Source organism: Anas acuta, chromosome 2 (assembly GCF_963932015.1).
Source record: "Anas acuta chromosome 2, bAnaAcu1.1, whole genome shotgun sequence".
NCBI classification, from domain to species: Eukaryota; Metazoa; Chordata; class Aves; order Anseriformes; family Anatidae; genus Anas; species Anas acuta.
In genome coordinates, this window is record NC_088980.1 from 148,628,592 (window position 1) to 148,646,392 (window position 17,801).

General features: G+C 38.1%; 1 long non-coding RNA gene across 4 annotated transcripts in view; it reads right to left on the reverse strand.

Annotated features, from left to right (window-relative positions):
* LOC137851487 (uncharacterized) overlaps positions 1-17,801 on the reverse strand; it is a 279,957-nt gene that overhangs the window by 161,049 nt on the left and 101,107 nt on the right. For 2 of the 4 annotated variants that reach the window (XR_011093239.1, XR_011093241.1), the window contains exons 6-7: positions 6,934-7,015; positions 5,026-5,132 (exon numbers count right to left, since the gene is read on the reverse strand). This is a non-coding gene — a long non-coding RNA (uncharacterized lncRNA). Of the gene's footprint in view, positions 1-4,295; positions 5,133-6,933; positions 7,016-17,801 lie in introns of those variants that run through there. The other 2 variants (XR_011093240.1, XR_011093242.1) reach the window with 1 other exon arrangement.

Sequence of the window (17,801 nt, forward strand, 5' to 3'; positions counted from 1 at the left end):
ACAAGACAAATTTTAATTCATTGTATATTAAGATGTGTATGCTATACTGAAAGGAAAAATTGTTCTGTAAATAAAAAGAAAGTAGCAAAAAGTACTTCCCATATAATACCGATTAAATGTTGCAGCAATCTTAGGCAAATATTGATTCATCTCAAAATAATCTAACATTATAATTTCAGTTCAATTCAACAGTTGAGAATTTTCTGTTTGGTTGACCGAATACATAACTAAAATGTATCAAGGTCCCTTTTGCCAGAACTGGATTTTCTACAATGCAGTTATTTACACAAAAAATCCCTGGCCAGTCCTGCAAATAGGCTTGGGAAATCTCTGATATCCATCAGAAGAGATAGCTCAGGTAGCTTAGTAGTAACCTTGGCAATATTAACCTCTTTCCAGACCAGTGTCTTGCATAAATCTGAGAAGCTTCTTGAATTTTGGAAAAAATAAACCACAACGGAAGTTCCACCTGCAGATGAACTTGTCTATTACAAAACTTTTTTTGCTGTGTGTCACATTAGGAAAAAATAATAGTAAAAATAGAAACTAAAAGAACTGTTAGAAGTTGCATTTCAGTGCTTCCAGCAGCTGGTGTAGTAAGCAAGATAGTCAGGGATGGAAATATGTCATAAAAATAACGTTAACAGCTTTTGCTGGACTTCTCTTTTCCAGATGCCACAGAGCTAAATGACAGTTCTTAAATATTATAAAAGAAGAAAAAAATGAGGTTGTCTATTTTTTTTAATCAGTCAGCACACCATTTGCTTTACAGCAGTTTTGGCACAGTAATTATCTAAACACAAGTTAAAAAATTACTGTAATCAGAGCTTACATTAGATTAAGTTTATGGCTCTAGAAAAAATATCTAATTCGAGGTTTTGTTCAGATCATAGAGAAATTCTGTCAGAACAGATGGGGAGGGATAGTAAAAGCTACATGAGGAGATTATAAAGCAACAATATTACTGACTTCTAATGTACTTTAAACTCCTGTCTTCTGCAGTTGCCACCTTTCCTCCATACTGCAAAATTTATCAATTTATAGTCCAATCTGGACAATGTAGGCAATTCTATGTGATACAGTAACACGGGTCAAAATGACAAAGCCTTTGAAAGAAACTTGTCAAGTGTGACTATCCTATGTAGTTGCTTTTAGGTATGTTAAGGTAGCACTTAGAGCTGCATCTGCAATTGTGTCTACATACAACATGATTATGGTCTCTGTAGACTGGGAAGATAGAATAGAAGAAAATGAATAAAAAAAGATCACTTTCAAACCTCCTACTGAATGTGCCAGACTAGTGGCTGAAACTAATTCTCTCATGACTGATTAGGGAGCAAAGGTCTGACATTGCTGAATAACAGACAACCACAGTAGCCCATTGTGGAGTGTACATGTCAAACTAGTAGCAGTAGTGTTTTTACACTCTTATAGTAGAAAGTTTATATGCAGCCTATATAGCCTGAAGCTCTGCTATGAAGTAGCCTCTTATGGATTTCAAAAAGGAATAATAAATGCATTGGAATTGCTGAGCTTAATTGACCGAAGTCACAAAGGAAACCCATGGCAGAATGGAAGTTGTATCACCTCTGTCCTCATGCACTGCCTTCATCTGTGGTTGCCCTTCTTCTTTAGAGATGAATAATGAAAATTTTAGTGATGAAAATATGCTAACAGAGCAAAGATGTGTCATATGCCCTAAAGATTTAAAATCTAAGGACCAGATCCTGCAGTTGATCAAGACTTTTTTCCTAGACTTTACTCCAGAAAGATTACAATGGTCATCCTGTGTGACGTTGCCCACATAGTACTCAGTCCAATAATTTATAACGCATTACTTGTATGTACTTTTGGAAAGATGTATTCTTTATATCAGGTGTTCACAACTTACCTCAGAGCACCTCAGAGTGTCCCGGTGGTTAATAGCACCCTCACTTCCACACAAAAGGTTCTGTTGTAAGTTTCTTTTTTATAAGGCTTCAGTTTTATAGTCCTGGTTATAAGGTGATATAATAATATCAGATAGTGGCTTCTTTTTATAACCAAAACGCAAATTTTCTTTTCAAGCTAGATGAGATGAAGATTTTTCTCACTGTAGAGACTTTCTCAATACCCTAAATACTCTTTACACTTTTTTTGTTTTTGTTGTTTTTATGCTAAGCATGAAGAGCAAGGCTCATTTCACTTAATATATAGTTATCTAAAAGTAAGCATGAGATCTTATTCATATAGCCTCTACACTCAGTAGAGAAAAACATCTCAAGAGAGCATTTCCCCTCACTTCTGGATAGCTAGATAACCCCTTTGAGGTACTAATCTTTCCAGTGACTGTAGAAGGAACCTAGACAACAGATTTTGACAAGACATCAAAATTTTTGATCAAGACAAAGCCTCTCCTTTAAGTGGTAACAGTATTCTAGTAGTAGCTAAAACACTGCTCTGGTACCTCATCTCCCAGTCCTGCCCAGAGGAGCAGATATTATTTCCCAAAGAGATCATGGCTGGCCTTCATTTCCTAATAGCTTGTTCTGGCAGGAACACTTGTCCTCAGCCATAGATAAAAGAGTGAAGCTGACAGAGGAAAAAAAAAAAAAAAAAAAAAAAGTGCTGCTCACATAACATTCGTGAAGCAGCAAAGTTAATTGCTATGTAATTACCACCCAAGTAAATTGTTTAATGTGGTAAAATGTGACCAGGGTTGTTACTTCTGTTGCAAGCAGTGGCTCATGGTGCCATCTGCAACCCATCAACAGATCACATAGTGAATTTGCTGCAGATGTAAAGCAAACCCTCGACATCTCCAAGCATGTTGTTAAAAACCCCCATCAAGCGAATACTAACATTTCTGTTGTTTCAGATGTCATTCTGGCTATTTACACAGGGCTCAATGGTGCCGCACTTGTTCATGTTGATGAGGGAAGAATATGGTTAGTTAAGAGAAGAGCAGGTTGGCAATGGCTTCTGAGGTTAGAAACAAAAATAAAAGGGGGATAGAAGACACATCAGTGTTCAACCATAATTGGAAATCCAGCTACGCCATGTGGAGAGGGGAGCAATGAGGGGGAAAGGAATGTGGTCTGTCATGAAAGCAGCATTCTGGCAATTTACTGTGGGATCGCGAGCAGTTCGTATAAACAGCAGGCGACTGCTGGATCAGCTACTGACTCCTTCTGGGTGCAACACGCCTAGTGGGTGAATGTGCCAGATCAGAGTCATAACCACAGCAGGCACCAGTACTCTGCACTGTTAAGCTGGGATAATGCACTGAAAGTTGAGTGAAATGCAAGTGTATGGAGACCCTCTGAAAGGTGCTGCAATGCAAACTGTTCACAGACCTCCAGCATATTCAGCAGAGCATCAATAGGGGGACAGGGCTCCATGGGAGTCATAGGGACATTTTCTGCTGATACCAGCATCACAGGGACTGCCACAGCATGCAGGGAAAACTCGTATATCTTACTTTAACAGTATTATCTATTATTTTAAATTTCCAATTCAAAAGGTCAATGGAAAAAAAAAAAAAACAGAGAGTGACTTTCAATTTTGCTTCAAAACATGGACTTACTTCCTGTTCCCTCTGCATATCAGTTGTCCCACAAAAGTGGTTGGATTTGTTTCTCATGATTTCAGGTTTTCTATAATACAGTTATTTATTATTTATTTTTAAGAGAACATTTTAGAAGCAGCTTGAGGATACAGGAGGCACCAAGACTCTTTAGATTTGAGCTCCTTGGTGCCTGAGGTGCTTTTGAAAATGTCTGCCATGGTTCACAGTAACCCAGATACTCAGGAAATCTCATTCAAAGAGGAAAGTTGAGCCCTTTAAAAAGCTGTTCCTCCTGCTGAAGGGTATCTAGGATTATCAGCGCACATTACTTCATGAGAGAGAAATGCTTCCCAGCTCCACTGATTGTCACACTTTAAGCTATCTCTCATGTCAGTGGCAGTAGCCTGGCTTTGCTCCTTTGGTTACTTTGCACAGAGCAATAAGGAGCATGAAAGAAAAATAAAACAACCTGCAAAGCAGTTTTGTTTTGTTTTAAACCAAGATACCGGTATCACCCTAGTACCACTTTTATGTGCTTGCTGAGCTCCTTGGAGAATCTGTATTTGTGAAGAATTTGGACGCTTCTCAAGTTGATGTGTTTGACCTTATGCTTCCAAAACAAGCAGGCAAAAGTGTATGCTCCATTACCTGACACACACACTTTGCGAGAACAACTTGCACATACACTTCAAGAAACTGACCAACAGGGGCCTGTTGGTCAGGAGCCTTTATTGTTCTAATTAAAAAAAAAAAAAAAAGGGGGGGGGGGCTGATTTACTTACTTGGGGCATTCTTCCTTCAGCTGAATACTCACACTAGGATAAACAGGGGAAAAAAAAAAAAAAAAAAAAAAAAAAAGTTTCTATTTTGGAGGAACAAAAGCAACTTCTAGATTTTTAAGCTGTTTGCTTGCTGTCCTTGAAGAGTTAGCTTGGAGAAAGAACTGGTCTGCATAAAGCTGCACTGTTTAGCATTGTGAGAGAATTTGTCTTAACAAAAGAGTGTGAGAAAGACAGAGACTGTTCTACAACTCTCTCCTGCCCAGGGGAATTTAACAATTTGAATTGCAGCAAAAATCTTGAAATGGAGTAAATTGCCCAAGTTCAGATGATTACAGTAGCTGAAGAGTTATTATCATAGGTTTTGAAAAATCACAGCAGTATGGATAATCTCTAGATTATGAAGCAATGTTGCACTCTTACAAAACTGAATCTTGGTCCTCAGTTTTGTACACATTGTATGCAATTTTAATGCACAGCATAGGGTGACAATAGTCTAAGAACAACTATGATGTGTATCTTCTTGTATTTTTTCATTGATATTTCCAATTGCAAAGTTTTCTTTATTGGAAAAGTGATTTACAATGTACAATAATGCACAGCAGCCTATGCTGGCATTATCATGGGAGCAAAGAAGTGCCATAATAATGTTCACTATCATAAGATAAACTGTAGTAAAAAAAAAAAATGAGACATTACTACTTGATGATCTCTTCCGTTACAGAGCATTTCAGGAAACAGGTCCTCAGCAATTCGTGTACCAGGTAAGGAGTGACACTGGGAACACTGGAATCATGACAGACCCACTGCAAAACAACAGTAACAACAACAACAAAATATATGCTTTCTTTTATGACTTTTTTTATCAGTAGCAGGAAATGGCATTTTGTCATCAGTTTTATAATGATAGCTACTTAAGCCCTAATCTTGTTTTTATGATCCTGTACTAGTAGGTTGAAAAAAAAAGATGTTGCACTGATCCAGAATACAAAATAGCTTCCTTGGACTTGCCTAGATCTTTTGTCCTTTGTCAGTTCAGCACTGCAGAAAATATGGTGACCACACTGTGAGCTCTTTGACTTCATCACGTTGAGGTCCTGCATGTGAGATGTCACAGAGGTTGCAGAGGCATATCACAGACGGACAATGGTAAAGTCCAGAGGTGTGAGTGAAGATGTGTCATGCCCACTACTGAAGGAGTTGTTCAGTCTGGAGTAGAGAAGGCTCTGGGGAGACTTTATAGTAATTTTCCAATACCTAAAGGGGACCTATAAGAAAACTGGGGAGGTACTCTTTGTCAGGGAGTGAATTGGTAGGGGAAATGGCTTTACACTAAAAAAGGTACATTTTAGATTGGACATTAGGAAAAAATTATTTACTATGAGGCTGGGGAAGCACTGATTCAGGTTGCCCAGAGAAGCTGTGGATGTCCCATCCCTGGCAGTGTTCAAGGCCAAGTTGGATGGAGTTATGAGGAACCCAGTCCAGCAGAAAGTGTCTCTGACCATGTCAGGGGGGTTAGAACTAGATGAACTTTAAGGTCCCTTCCAACCCAAACCATTCTGTGATTCAAAGAAGCTATGATTCAATGATTCCTGAAGTTCTTACACCAGCTGTACAAAAACAGCTTGTAAAACAAACAAATAAATAAATAAAAGTACTTTTACTTTTTACATCTCTAAGATGTAATCAGGGTCTTAATGAGAATCATTCAGCAATCATGCATTTTGATGCCTGCCGTTTCAATGAAATTATTATTTTCAGTGAAGAAAATAACTTATAGTTAAATGTTTTTCAGTTGAAAGTCATACAAGAGAAGACACATAGAAAGGAGGTACGTATATGGCTATTTCAGAGCAGAAAATTGTATTCAAATTCAATGGCAAAATAAAGAACAAATAGGTATTTCTAAATAAAATCGTTTTACAGCATTTTATTCCATCAATGATAGTTAGACTTTTTATACTGGGTAAGGCCAAAATGAAATACAGATATTCCAGAAACCTACGTAGGTTGTAAATTCTATTTTCTGACTATGTCTAAATACAACTGAAATAAACAAATTAAAGTGTCATTTTTTTCCTTTTGCAAATATATTGGTTTTACTTAAAGTGTAAATCAAATATGGTGTAAATAAATCCTTGCAATAATTATTTTGAGGAAGAACAGAGGACCAAAAAATAAATAAAGACAGATATGTTTATGGCATCCTCATTTTCTTTTTAAGAAACATGAAAAAATAAAGCCTTCATAGCTGAAGGCCAGTTTTGCATTCTATTTCCTTGCAGATATCATTTTAGCATTTTTTAAAGTTCACAAATCAAGGCAAGGTCATTTTCTCTTGTTCTCAGTAGACAAAGCATATAGTTTTACTGCAGGGGGAAAAGGGCAGCAAAGTTGATCTGCAAATCTCTTACTTGAGCCTTAGTAATTTTAGACAGGTGCCCTTTGCTTAGCGATATTTTTTCTTGAAAGAATGCATCTTGGCACAAAGAAGAAAAAAAGTAATTGTAGACATCTGGCCTTTAGAAAGCCAATGGCTTACAAATTAATTTTACTGGAGGCTGTAGCAATTATAGGACTTGATACTGCCAACCAGATACTCACCTGAACCTTACCACAGGGTCCATTTGTCTGTTCAGGCTTCTGTTGCAATTTGCTGAGGAAAAACTGTGGATCTTAACATGTCCTAAAAACAAAACATCATAGTTATCTCACTGTTAAAGAGAATCGATTTGCAGGTCTCTGTGCTGATACGCAAAGCTTTTCAGATATATCGTTCCTTACACCAAAAATCACCTCTCACTCTGCAACTGCTATGACTTTCATTTGAAGGTTGTCCACTCTGACAGCAAAGGTGCTGCCAGTTAAGGAGCAGTCATATTCTCCAAAGAGCATGAAACATCTTTATTTATGTATTTTGTAGACTGAAAAAGACTTAAGTGTAAATGACAACACCTGTCCATGAAACATAAACTGTTTATAGAAAGGTACTAGTTCCAGAGAAAGGTTTATCAGCAATGATCAGGGAAAGGATCCAATTTCTGCTCAAACGGTGAGAGACTGGAAGTAGTTTGAGAACAGATCAGTAACCAAGAGAAAGCCATTTCAGATCTGTCCTCTGCCCAGTAATCACAGGAGCATTGAACTCCTGAGTGCTCTAATCCACAGGACTGCTGTCCAGTTTTTGCACAAAAACACACAAAGGACTGAGGTTGTTTTGTTGTTGTTGTTGGTTTTTCTTTCTTTTTTTTTTTTTTTTCAGTATAAAGCAGGGTATTTTTCAAAACCATAAAGTGGCAGAAAGAAACATTTACATCCTGGTATGAACATCAATCTCAGGGTCTATCTTACACAATCAACATAATACAAAATCTCCCAAACTTGAAGACTCTTACTTCTGCAGTTTTACTTTCTGATTCAGGATACATGGGCAACATACTTTTAATGAGTTCAATAGAGTGTGGTATTCCAGAGGCTGTCAAGACCTGGGCAGTGCAGTCATCATGTCTGTGAAACCTTCTGAGACAACTACATGATGCCTCTAAGCTTGCCTGGGTTTGATGAGACCCAAATTCTGGCATGGCTCCCTGGGAACCTCTTCTATATCATTTCTGAAATTGCCTCTGTCAAACATGTTAAACACAAGGCTGATAACATGTGATTTTAGAGGTATTCACCTGCTACAATTCCATACTTCCCTTGGCAGTATGTTTCCCAGCTGTAAAAACTGTACTTTCTGTAGTTCTCAAATGTTGAGTTTATTGCTACTTCTGTGCTGCTTTGGCTTCTTAAGTTATCAGCTTTTTAAGTGTTTTTGTTGTTGTTGTTGTTTTCCTAGTAAATAAACCCTAAATTTAAATAATGATTAAACAATAAATCACTAAAGAAGATAGCTGTGGCAGGTTGACTCAAATGTGAGTTTATTTTCAATAATAAAATGTGTCAATATTTATCCTTATTTAAAGCACAATTTTCTCAAATAATAGAGTTAATATTAAGGGACCTATCTATCTTAGGAATATATAAGATGCCATTTTTCATTGTCTGGAGGTTGCAAAACTGAGAAATATTGTAACTTCTGCTATATGAGCATAGCTCTTGAATCAGCTTCTGTAGGGAGACATGACATTTTTCCATTAATCATTGTTTTACTGCTACTCAGTTTCAGCCATTAACTTGTAATGCCCAGAAGGCTTATAGTGCAGAGAATTTGACTGTTGCCAATGTAAAATTACTGATAAGACGATGGTTGTTTTTTTTATTTTTTTTTTTTTAAGATGTGTAGCAATTTGCCAACATTTTTAACAGCAGAATCCAGAAGGTAAATAATTCTTAAAGGTTTTGAAACTTTTGAAAGTAGTTATAAATTTTCAGTATAAATATTGATAACATTATTACAATATCTTGTAAAAAGATGCTTACACTCAAAATCTGACGGCTTATCAATAGCAATGAAACCAGCAGTGGTCTTGAATCAAAATCCTGGATCTATACAGCCTGAAGTCATGAGATATTCAAAATGCAGCTGTAGGTCTTTTCTCTGTTCTAAACTTCACCTTAATTTTACCCCATTGGTGTCCCAGACTGAAGCCTTATATTTACAGCTTGGTCATCCCAGGAAGGGGGAGGACATAGCCCTATGGATATCATTGCTTCATTCTGCACACCAGTGCAGACAAGTAATTTAAAACAATCCTGTTCTGAATGCTTAGCTGGCCATTTCTCAAAGGAAATGAAAATCCTGAAAATCAAGAACTGTATTTTTCTTCGTATATAGAATCATAGAATAACCTGAGTTGGAAGGGACCCGCAAGGATCATAGAGTCTAGCTCCTGGCTCCACACTTTGCCACCCAAAAATCAGACCATGTGACTTAGAGCGTTGTCCAAACATTTCTTGAACTCCAGCAGATTCAGTGCCATGACCACTGCCCTGGGGAGCCTGTCCCAGTGCCTGACCACCCTCTCTCTGGGTGCAGAACCTTTCCCTAACCCCCAGCCTGACCCTCCCCTGTCCCAGCTCCATGCCGTTCCCTCATGTCCTGTCGCTGTCCCCAGAGAGCAGAGCTCAGCACCTGCCCCTCCGCTCCCCTTGTGAGGGAGCTGCAGGCTGCCATGAGGCCTCCCTTCAGCCAGTTCTGCTATGGGCTGAACAAATCAAGAGACCACAGCCACTCCTAGTACGTCTTCCCCTCTAGGCCCTTCACTATTTTCATAGCCCTCCTTTGGACACTCTTTAACAGCTTTATGTCCTTCTCACACCGTGGCACTCCAACCTGTACACTGCCCGAGGTGAGGCCGCACAGCTCAGAGCAGAGCAGGACAATCCCTGCCCTCACCCGGCTGGCGGTGCTGGGCCTGAGGCACTCAAGGTAGGGTTGACCCTTAGGGCTGCCAGGGCACACTGCTGGCTCATCTGCAACTTGCCATTGACCAAAATAATATTGCATTGTTTGTGCATAATTATTGGTGAGTTAGTCCCAATCTCAGTACCTGGTTAATTGTTGTCACCTGCATCACAGAGAATCATCAACATCCATTTTTTGTTTGCTGCCTGGCTACCATAAAGCTAATAACAGCAGTGCCCTGGCCAAAGGTGAAATCCAGCACTAAGAAATAGTGGGCAATACCTAAGTGGTATAAAAAGATAAATGAAATTGTTGGTAACAGCTTTATGTTTGAGAACTTTTGCAAAAAAAAAGTATCATGGCTGAAACTGGTTCTTGTGCATGGGATTGCCCCTCATTTTTGATATGTGGTACAAAACAGCTTGCCCGGATCACATGCATAAGCCTGAATTCCAGCAACTGTGAATTCTGAAACATAATCTAAATAAAAGGACAAATTACTCCAGATGCCTTCAAATAAATCTAGATTCTCCTGCTCCTGGCTACTGTTTCAAAAAGACCAGCTTGCTTTCAGAACTGAAAGTGTATGGTGAATTTGATTTTAAGGTAAATGCTCTCCGTTTTTAACCTAGTTAATTTGTCTGGAAACCTTCCTGTTGATGGCTATCTAGGGTACAGATTGTATTTCAGCCTGGTTTTAAGTGGAGACCTCAAATGGCTCTCCCACATAACATGGAGTAAGTAACTTTCCACTGGCAGAGAAGGCAAGAGGCAGCTGAACTTTTGTTACACCAAATGTAACATTTATTTTGTCAGGATCTATTGTATTTTAGGGACATTAGTGAATTCGTTTGTTGTAATTATATGTGATTGTTGTCAAATTCTGTGGTTATTCTCAGGCAGAGCCAGCTTGACCCTAATACATGGGAGGCAGCCACTTCAAACAGGTTTTGGTTTGGCTTTCCTTTTGCAGGTACACTATTATCCACCACAAAATAATATAATTTCAGCTTCTTCATTTAATATTCCCTAATTCCTACCCATTTTTCCAAAGAGGATGCAATTACTTGGGCTTATCTGACATACTCCTACGAGTCTAGACTGATGCTTCTGATGCTTCCAAACTGCACAGAAGATGAAAATGTTAAAAGCAGATATACTTGTACTAGTCACGTGGGATGTCTTCCAGATGCAAGAAATGGCTCCATAACATTGCTTCATATGCAGCAGGTATATTGGTTTCAATTTCCTTAACTGTGAAAGAAAGCTTCTCAGATTTGTTCATAGCTACGCTGCTGTGCTTAACACACCTGCTGAATATACCTGCAAACAGTCACACATATATGTGTGTCCTATATTTCAGCCTGACAGCCAGATGTGGTACATCTGCAGCACCTGAGGAAACTCCAGATACAGCTGGGATTTGCATTCTGTCTTGCAGACTCCAAACTGGATGCCCTCAGTTTCTACAAGGCAGATTTACTGAGGCTTTATCAGAAAATGTCCTCTCAGCTCCATCTGGCATAGTGAATGCCATGTGTCATGTGCTGGAGGGAAAGCTGTGATACCCTTCACTGCCAGGCAAGGGGACTCTAGGCCCAGCAGTGTGACAGCTGTGCTTCTCCCAGCATCCAAGTTCACCATTGAGGAGCAGCATGGCAGAGCAACACACACCAGCTGAAGCAATGATGTCACCCAAATCAGGATGGCTTTCACATATCCTTGCTCTGGTAGTCATGGTGAGGGGACATGGGGATCAGGGAGGTTTGCAAGATTTCTCATGTACATCCAACATCACCTTCCCTTCCTATTCCTTTCCCAGTGCCTGAGGAATGGGGCCACCTTAATGAACTAATCTTTTTTTTCTGAAGCTCTTAATTTGAATCTTTTCTTGACCTCCTGGGGTCAAGCAAAATCATTGCATGATCATCATGGTTTTATCATTATCGTAAATATATTAGAAACATTTAAGTGGTACAAAATTATTTTTTGATCCAGGATGGATGTACTGCTTTTGCCTTGGCAGCACAGACTGGGGGACCTGACAGCACTAAGTGCTCAGGATAGCACTGTCTCTGTTGATCATACCGTCTTCCCTTGGGCATCGAATATAAAACACCTCCTTAGGTCCACTTTTACATTAACTCTGAGTGGAAGAAGTGGTGACTTGCCTAAGAGCATCTCCCACGCAGGCACAAAATTGCTTGGAAAATCATCTCACTTTAAAATACATCTTTTATACATAAATTAGGTGGAATCAGAATTGAAGTCAAATCCACTACAAAGTGAGGTGAAAAAAAGGTTCAAGAAAAGTATTAAAACACAAACCTTTTTGACTTTTTTTTTTTTCCCAAGCATTTAGTGATATTTCACTTTTATTCTACTATCAGCAGGATGGTTCATCTGAAGAGGATTGTTGACAGATCTGGCATTGAAATCAGGCATATGGCTAGAAAAGATATTGCCTTGGAAAACTGTCCCACAGAGCCATTACTGAGGTGGCTAAGCTGAAGTAAGCATTAGACAAGGGAAGAGGGACTAGATAAAAGAATACAATACAGGCTTTAAACAACATCAGCACTGACTCATCTCATTTGTTTGTTGTTATTATTTGTTTGTTTTGTTTGGTTGGTTTTATTCTGTTTTTTGAGTTGCTAATTTGATTCCAAGAGGAATATGACTGGGTGAACTGGTAGAGAAACTTCAGCTCTGAAAGCAGATAAGTCTGTCATTTGGTATACAAGACAGCTTTTCTTCCTCCTCCACTTTTAAGCTAAAAACACTTTTACTCAGCATTTGGATTGAAAGTTTTAATTCCCCCATAAATAGAAGTGGGTACAGAAAAGAAGAGTAGAAAATTTCAGATCAGGATAGGTGACAGAGGGGAAGAGCCCTGAGCTGATGCTACCAATGGAGATGGCTTTAAAACCAAGTGCTTTTGGGGAGAGCCTGAGTTCACAGGACAGTGACATTGTCCCTTTCACATTTTAATTGGAAGAAGTTGTGTCTGGAGAGTGAAGGGGAAGATCTGTGAGAGATATCAACCAGTTTCCCTTCAGGTGAACAATTCTGATACATATTGTTTCAGTTCTCCTCTGCTGCAGATCACCAAACTCTCCAATAAATATGGATAAAGATGCATCATACTCTTACAAGCAAGCCCTGTTGTATGTGTGTTTGCGTAGCAGTCTTCCTTGTTTAGGAGTGAGGAAGCTGTCATGGTATCCATAAGAGCCCTTTCAGAGGGACAACCCACAACTTGTGGGTTGTGGTTAGACCTCAGAGTATTCTCAGGTTATTTTCCAGCAGGGGACTGTGACTTTTAAATAGCATGTTGGATTGTAACCTCCATCATCATTAACTTTTCATTCCAAATAGTATTTACGCAGGTATCCTCGCAAATGAAACTAGTAGACACAGGTAGCAATGTCTGATGAATTGCAGGTTAACTTAAACTTGTTTAACAGAAGGGATCCAGTTGTCTTTGTGCCTAGGACAGCTGAGATCCACTACACATCCCAGACAGACAGACAGCAAGACAGAAAGGTTGTAAATGGAACAGGAGGGGAAATGTCCACTTTACATAGGGCAAATATAGCGCTGAGTAGGTGGCTCCAAAGCGAAGCAAGGTTTCATGATCCAACCTTTCAGAAAGTCAGGGGAACAAGGGATGTGATCCCTGAGAGAAGAAAAACACCTGCTTAAGACCTTCACTGTCTCTGCATGAGGCAGTACTGCAGAGTGCGCTCACAGCCACCCACTCAGGCAGTGTCCAGGGCTCCCTCACACCACTCTGCATGGCACCAACATTGTGCTGATCTCCTGGCCTTCACCATTAATCCAAGAAAGACCTGGGTAAACATCTTTTGGCATACAGCTTTGCAGATGAGCAAATCTGAGCACATTTGTAAAGTAATTAACTTCCTTACAAATTGCTTAGATTTGCTTCTCTAATCATAAAACCCACAAAATACAAATAGCACTGGCTTTCTCATTACAGAAATGACCCTGTTGCTATTCACACTGTTGTCATTCTGCTAAGCTAGGCTATAATGCTTAGAATTTAGAGTCATAATCATCATTCTTCATCCACCCAATGCTAAACTTCTGGGGACAGATCCTCAGGTTCAGGGAGATTGTTGTAAAACTGAAGTAATGTTGTTTCTTCCAAAGAGAGAGAGAGAAAGAACAAATCTCTCTTCTGTCTCAAATAAATAAATAAATAAATAAATAAATAAATAAATAAATAAATAAATAAATAAATAAAATAATTTGCCCTTCTTTAGTCATAGGTAACACAAAACAATAGCTCATTTTCAGATTTGGTTCTCAGTTGCTGCAGGAATCTAGCAAAGAGAATCTCCACCTTGGAGACATCAATGAAAATTACCCAGGTAAAACAACAGCTTACCAAAAGCAACATATATTGCATATCCTCTGCTTTTATTACATGCAAACACAGGCTTGAATAGATTGATGGGGCAAAGGAATAGATGGGAGAAGTTGCTACAAAAAAATGAAACTAACTTTTCAAGGTGTCTTTTGATTGCTTTTCATAAGAGTTTATATTATAAGAGATCATTTAAAAGGATTATCTTTCTAGTAAATGGTCTAAATAAAGACTCATATAAGTATTCATGTTTAGATACCAGTTGACCACTAGAGAGGAAAATTAACAAAATATGACCTTCCTGTCATATGCTTGTGGGTCAATTTTTGCCATACTTGTTGCAGAGGTACACAGTCTTTCTGCTTTCAACGGGACTTTAGTTGCATTAAGTTAATAAAAGCATTTGTTTCCTCTTCACATAGTCTTAAAAAAAGGTTCCTTTTTTTTAGGAAAAAAAAAAAAAAAAGGTTATGTTTCAGCATCAAGTTCATGCTCCATCAGTCAAAAAATAATCTTTTGTATGAAAAGACAGCACAACATGTATGATTTAAATTGCATGACCATGTCAGAATAGTGTTCTAATATCAAATTTTATATTTTGATCTGTACTCAGCAGTCAAAGGATGACTCAGGTCATTTCCAGTCTGTATCATGTCAGAAGAATATCATTTAAACTTTTGTGTTACTAACCACACACATCTTTTTGAAACAGGACTTCTCTTGCTTCTAAGATTGGGGAATACTGGTACGGACTCCAGGCTTCTTGTATTCTACATATGGAGCCAGCAGAATTTTCTCCCTCCTGCTTTTCTATCAAGATTTATTTACATTACACCTAAGCAAAAGAGGTCCAAAAAGCAATGATTTCTGGAAAATTTCATAAGAATCAGAGGGAGAGTGGGGTGTTATTGAACAGATAAATAAAAAAGTAAATAATCCATGTATTAATTATCCTGTGCTGTGCAGAATAGTCCCATTGGGTCTCAGCCAGTAGAGCCAAAGTTCAAGAGAATAACTCAGGGTTTCAAAGAGAGTGAAACAGTTGTAAAAGTAGAAAGGCCACTAAGCATTACTACTGGATATTGGATACCCATAAACATACAGATTAAATCAATAAGAACCCTTAAAAATCAACTAGAACGTTGTCACCAATTACAGCAGACCAGATGTTTAGGCAGAAAGGCATAAAAACTGCTACAGAATGATTTGTAGGAATGTTAGCAAGGGTGTATTGTATCAAAGTCCTTATGTGTAAAAAATATATGTACTCACCAAAAATGGTGCTAAGGGAAAGGTGAGTCACCAAGTATATACAAAAACACCTCTTCTATTAAGTGATCCAGTGCTAGCACAAGTGGTTGCCGTGAGAAAGAAGTAAGCATTTCCCACTTGTATTCAGCCATGAGTCTAATCTGTTTGCTCTTCCTCCTCAGAGACAGAGTGAGATGAAAATGGTAGGTGGGAAATGGTCTTGGTTTAAGTGCAGTGTCTCTTATCTATTATTTTATTTAACTTAGTTCTAATGAAAATTCTATGGCAACAAATAACATTGAGGAATCTGAGGAAGAAATAGATGACTAAGGTTAATCCCACACCTGTGGAGATCTTCAGATTGAAGTATTAATCTAATTTAATCTAAAGTTTAAAAAAAAAATAAATCATTTTAGATAATGAAGAGAGTAAACACAAACATTCCTGTCAGATTTACTACACCAGTTAACTGTTGTTGCACACATGCTTAACTCTGATAAGAGTCTTCTTTGAAATATACTCATTGCAGCCTCAAAGATACATCTCAATGTCCTGCACTGTAATTAACTCAACATTTATTAATTTATCAAGACTCTTGAAACAAGCATGTCTAATGGCCTTCTTTATTAATACATTCAAGAATGTTTAACATTTTACTGCCTTTTAAACAAGAGTTCTAATAGGATACAATATCAATTAATGGTCCTGTTAAAAGTCAGCTGGTATTTTTACAATAGCAGCAGAACTCCTTGTTATACATTAAACGTTATAGAGCAATCATAAGGTTTGTGGTTTTGTTAGGAAAGGTGCATTGCAATGATATGCTGCCAAGATTTAACAAGCATCTCCCACAAGACATTTCTTCCTTAAAAGGATGGTAAAAAAAATAAAATAAAAATACTTTGGGGCTTGCCCAGGAAAGGAGAGTGAGGGAATAGGAATTCCATTAGTGTCTTTTAAAAGTAGTATGCTTCTCCAAAGCCCTGAAGATTTAAATGCACTACACTGTACTGTTTTTGTTTGGTTCTTCAAAAACTATGATCTTAATGTCTGCAGTCAGTTTTTGTCAGGTTTTGTTGTTTGTTTTATTTTGTTTTGATTTTATTTGGTTGGTTGGTTGGTTGGTTGGTTCTGGGGAGATCATTAGCTTGAACCAAAGTGAGATTAATGTATATCCTCACACTGATGATCTTTACTTATAGAATTCCTTTGGAAAAGTGATGCAGCATGGTGAAGGCTGGTTTTGAAAAGCCTTAGTAAGAAACAGTAAGTGCAAACTTGATAGCTCAGTTGTGCTAAAGAATTCTTGTTTTGGAAGTAGAAATAATGAACCAAAGGCACAAACAGGGATGACCAGAATAGCTGTTCAACAAAGCATACTTTTCTTTCAAAGCCAAAGTGTTCTATAGGCAGACTGGTTTCCACTCGACTTTCATTCAGATGTTTTCTTTCAAAGCCTGAAACTTGGCAATGATATAGGTACAACTAAATAGTTGACTACAGTGTCAGTTAAAGCACTGGCCTGTGATATGAACAGCACAACACAAACCCTTTGTTTTACAGTGACATTCATCAGGACAGCTATAAAATAATGAGACTGAATGAAGCATGATGAATTAGCAATGAAACTCTTTTTCTTCAATATTGGCCAATAAAATCATATTTTACTTACTCAACAGACTTAGCTGAAAAGATTGCTATAAACTTTATATGTTAGACGCACTAAGTCAGTTGAAAATATTTTTATTTCCTTTGTGAATACATCACATAAATTTCCATGAGCCACTGAATGATGAAGAGCTGAACACAATAAACTAGGAAATGACTTGGTAACTCAGGCATAGTGGGTAATTTATTCAAAGACCACTAGACAGTAGGAGCTACTGCTTCAGATGTGATAATCCTCTGTACATTTATCTGCTGAAGAAACCATTTGCTGTACTGGAAGATCATGAGTTTCTCTTTTCCTTTCTTATTCTGATGGTGAAGCAGCCTCTTTTTGCAGGGGCAATAGCATAGACAGGCTAGCAGATCCTGGAGTAGGCAAATCTTATGAGGTTCTTACTCCATAAAACAACTGTTCCAAGAAATGACAAGTTTGTTAATGAATGACAAACCTAACAAAAAAATGGAAATTCTCAGGTTAATAAAAGTTAACTGTTGGTTAAAGGAACTTAGCTATTCCTTCATTTACCAGACATTTAAAAAGCATCCTGTGTTTGAGTACACGCATAACTTTTATTCATGTGCATAATTTTCTCCCAGTAAACCTTGCTGATGTTCAGATACTGAGTCAGGCCTAGGATTCTCTGCACCAAGACCTTGAGCCATGAGGTTTAACTATGACAACCTTTACACGTTTATTACACAATGGTATTGTGTAATATGGGGCTTACCTTATCCTTCAGGCAGGTCACAATGCTATAGGTGGCATATGACACAGGTATACTAAGAAGAAGACAGTTTCTACAGTCAAATATCCAC